Here is a 4,463-nt window from a genome sequence, read left to right on the forward strand (position 1 = left end):
TCAATCTCACCCTTGGCTATTCTCTTCTGAACTGGTCTTACCATAACTTTCTCCTACTTTCCCTCTTCTCCCTTTATTTCTCACTTAAATTCTGTGTAAAAAGGGTTTTAGGGAGGGTGGGCAGGGAGAGAACTCTGTCCACACTATCATTCAGGGCCTCAACTACTTATGTCTACCTATTCTAGAATCTCTAGAGTTTCCATGGAATCCTCTCCATTTGGCTGGTGGAGAAGAGGAGACAAGAAAGGGCCTGAAAATTGGACCAGGCTCAGGTACATGTTACTTCTTTCCACATCCTATTGGCCAGAACCCAGTCAGATGACCCACTTAACCAAAAGATAGTCCCACTGTGTTCCAGGAAGTAAAGGAAGTAGTGTCTGGTGAACAGACACAATACAATGCTGGCAATGTTTCCCAAAGATCAGGGTATAATGATAAAATGCAATTTGGTAAATACTATACTATAATAAGCTAAGATTACATAGCACATGGATGCATCTACTGGTGCTCTAGCCAGACAACAGAATTTAGAATCCCAAGAGTAGATGGATTGCATTTCTTTCACTGACTTTTCTACCAACATCATCCACATTTGAAAATTTTAGGAGACAACTGGTAATATAGTTCAATAACAAGCAGAAAACAAATATGATGGCAATTTCAATGTAGTAGACAATTGTTCTTTATAAAAATAGAGTGCTTTGGAATTTCAGTCCATTCCCAAAAAAAAACATATACATACAGAAGTATTAAGTAAAGAGGTTACTATGATTAGAGACCACCAGTCAAAGAGTGGGCAATGGTCATAAACTAATTCATCATTAATAAATTCAGCTTTATGTTTTCAGATGAAAAGAAGAGTTACTGATCTCCCTAAAATGGAGATAATGTCTATAAGTTAGAAGCAATCACTTGCTTAAAATTATAAACCTGAGAAAAAGAAGCCTTCTCACTATTAATAAGAAACCAAGTTCTCTCCAATTCTCTTTTTTAAATCATATCCTTGGTAATTAACTCTCAAAGTCTGCCTTGATCCTTATTTCTAAATATCAAATCCTGAGATTCCTATAGGCATGATTTACTTTAAGAGATAACATGACAATGAGAAAGAATGAAATCTGGCATTCTTAGCAAAGTGGGTGGACCTCGAGGGTGTCATGCTAAGCGAAATAAGCCAGGCAGAGAAGGACAGATACCATATGTTTTCACTCATAGGTCTAACAGGAGAAACCTAACAGAGGACCATGGGGAGAGGAAGGGGGGGGGAAAAGTGAGGAGAGGGAGAGAGGCAAATCATGAGAGACTCTTGAATACTGAATACAAATTGAGGGCTGAAGGGGAAGGGGGAATGTGGAAGAAGGGTGGTGGTAATGGAGGAGGGCACTTGTGGGGAAGAGCACTGGCTGTTATATGGAAACCAACTTGACAATAAACTATAAATTTAAAAAAGAGTTAAATTTGGTAAGTTCTACCCAACATAAAAATAACACAAATTCTATGCTTCCTTATTCAATATACCTTATTAGCTTAAACAAGATGATTTTGAGCTTTTTTAAAAATTCAGTTTCTCTTTCTTCTGTTTGTTTGCCTTAATGTTGATTTCTTTTTTTATTCCCAGAGTCTGTTATTCAATGGGACAGGCATCACACAAATTCTATCTATCCTTCATGTGTTGATAGAAGAAAAGTAGGGGCACCTGGGTGGCTCAGTCGGTTAAGCCCCCGGCTTCAGCTCAGGTCAGATCTCACGTTTGTGGGTTCTAGCCCTGCGTCAAGCTCTGTGCTGACAGCTAGCTCAGAGCCTGGAGCCTGGAGCCTGCTTCCAGTTCTGTGTCTACTTCTCTCTCTGCCTCTCCCCCTCTCATGCTCTGTCTCTCTCTCTCTGTATCAAAAATAAATAAAAACATCCAAAAAAAAAAAAGAAGAAGAAGAAAAGTAGTAATTCTCTGGGAAATCATCAAAACAGATTCCTAGTAGAAAGAAAACATATTGTCCTCCAAGTCATCATTCCTATCTGTTAAATTCTCTGTCATGACAGGGTGAAGTTGGGAAGGAAAGCTTCCAGCTCTCCCCGCTGACTCCCATCCTCAATTTGCTCAACTAGAAGGGGAGAGGTGTAAGAAATGGGTTAGATTTACTGATGTTTTATTGGGTCACAATCTCAAGGGGCTGCAGGGGATTTTGATGGTATCAAGGGAAAGTCACACTCTGTGTATAAGGAATTCTCTTTGGCTATTATTCCCTCCATTAGGCTAGAAAAAGAAGCCTGGCCTTAGAGCCTGATCCTCAATAAATAATATCCACCATCTCTGTCTTCATCTAGTGCTAATGGCTTTGAACTCCACTTCTTGCTAGCTTAAACTCATTTTACATCACGATCAGAATGTTATGTCTCAGGTCTGGCTATGAAATTAGGGAGAAAAGAAAAGAGAAAATCTTTCTAGGTAGAAGTTGAATTGATTGAGTATGAAGCTTAACAGTAATAAAATATATGGCCAATCCTTTTTTGTCCCTCAAACATGGCGAGCAACAGTCACAGAATAAAATCAGTTGTTTAGAATTCTGAGTTCCTGATATCCACATTATAGATTCATAAATATATCTATTTTAACTACCTTAACCAAAATTTCGGGGACTACTTTTCTAAGCATGATGATAAAAGGAAGAAAATCTGCCCTGAGGATGATGATAAGTAGAGGAAAAGTGTATAGCATAGCCTTGTAACATTAACCTCTGGAGGAGATCTGCACTTAAATGTCACAAACCTCTGTACTCATACACAATTACATTTACAAATTAGTTTGACTACAATTTTATATTTAAGTTTAGAAAGCCCTTTCCAGGATCAATCTGCATACTTAAGGGATAATACATCCCCCACAGGTACCTAAAGTCCCTGAGAAAGCAGCTGTCAAAATGTTTCAATATGAAATTCATGTAGCAGCTGATTCATTGCTCACCATTGTTTACTTACCAATGTCACATCAATTCCCAAGTGATAAATGTAAACTGATTTTAATCACTATAGTCAAATTGGCACCTACTTCAAGAAACTCCAAGGAAGTTATTATCTAAAACCATAAAATCAGAAAGCTGGAATTTCCCACAGAGATCATTTGTCTACCTGGTTCCTCTAATGGAAGATGGTACAAATTTTTAACCTTCAAAATTTGAGGCTAGAGATTTTTTAGCCTTTTGGCAGTTAGGAATACATTAAAAACCAAGGCAAATGAAGAACTTGGGTACTGGAAGAGATAGAGACAAAAACATAATAATTGATACTAAACAATGATATATGATAAGTATAGCATTCTTTAGGAGTTTGACCATGAAGAGAAAAGAGGTATGGGCAGGACATTGTGAGATGTCTCGAAACTGGGTGAAGAAGATAATAGAGAAAAGTGATATTGAATGTTTTATGGTAAATGCTTATAGAACATAAACATCTGAAGAAGAAATTTAATTTTAGTTTTACACAAATGGATATATTTTTAATAAAAGGAAACACCAGAAGTCTGCTGCTTTCGACTTAAAATGCTGTATCTGCCAAACAGTTCTTGCAGGAAAGCATTTCTAATCATTTAAAATCATTAAATCTCCCATGCCTATTCAGAGCCTGAGACATGAGACAAATCTTAGGCATATCTTCTCTGTACTATTCAAAATTCTTGAGGTGAAAATTCTTTTCTGCCATTTAGGCAGGATGGAAAAAAAGCACTGTCTAAACTTAAGCAAACAAATGAAAGTATAATAACATTTTAATCTTTTTTAAATCTTAGGCTCTTACTACTTCTGTTGGCATGGAGGGACCATGGAAGAAAGTGTCATCCACCTATATTTTTTTCTCCTTCTTGTCTTCTGTGTTACATCACTGTGCCTCTGCACTGGCAATCACCAGGAGCCAGTGAAGGCCTCTAGAGTTTAAAATGTATGCTCATCTGTGCCATTCTAAGTAAAAAATTGCAACCATTCATCCTTTGAAAAATAGTCATTTAACTAACCTTAACTAACATTTAACCTTAACTAATATGATTATTGCCTCTGATAGCCATGTCACTTAAATATAGTAAGTTTATACAAGAAAAAAAAAGAGCCCTAAGGCCAATATATCAGCACATGCCTATGTAATATTGTAGAAAACTCAGTTATACAGATAAATGGAATAAATTTTCTAAATAAGACTTGCTCCTAGTGTTGCTTACATTGAGTTGATCATTTTGTGTCATTTGCTAGTGGTGCTTTTGTTCTAATTTCTAGCAGTGAAGAAAAAGCCTTAGCAAAAAGAAAAAAGTGTATAAATCTTATTCTTACTAGTTTGAACACAGCTCTTGAACTGAGTTAGTGCTTTTCACTCACAAGAATGTTGCCCTGTGAAAGAAATCACCATGCTTTTGTGAGATGCAATTTTTAATGCCAAGTCTGGGAATTAGTTGGGATAGAAAAAGTATTGTAATATAAATAAAT

General features: G+C 36.7%; 1 long non-coding RNA gene across 1 annotated transcript; it reads left to right on the forward strand.

Moving 5' to 3' along the window:
* Positions 1–202: 202 nt before the first annotated feature.
* LOC115285477 lies at positions 203–3,972 on the forward strand. The gene is made up of 2 exons (XR_003905542.1): positions 203–272; positions 3,779–3,972. It is a non-coding gene; the product is annotated as an uncharacterized LOC115285477 (long non-coding RNA).
* The last annotated feature ends 491 nt before the right edge of the window (positions 3,973–4,463 follow it).

The sequence above is a fragment of the Suricata suricatta genome, chromosome 1 (assembly GCF_006229205.1).
Source record: "Suricata suricatta isolate VVHF042 chromosome 1, meerkat_22Aug2017_6uvM2_HiC, whole genome shotgun sequence".
Lineage (NCBI taxonomy): Eukaryota > Metazoa > Chordata > Mammalia > Carnivora > Herpestidae > Suricata > Suricata suricatta.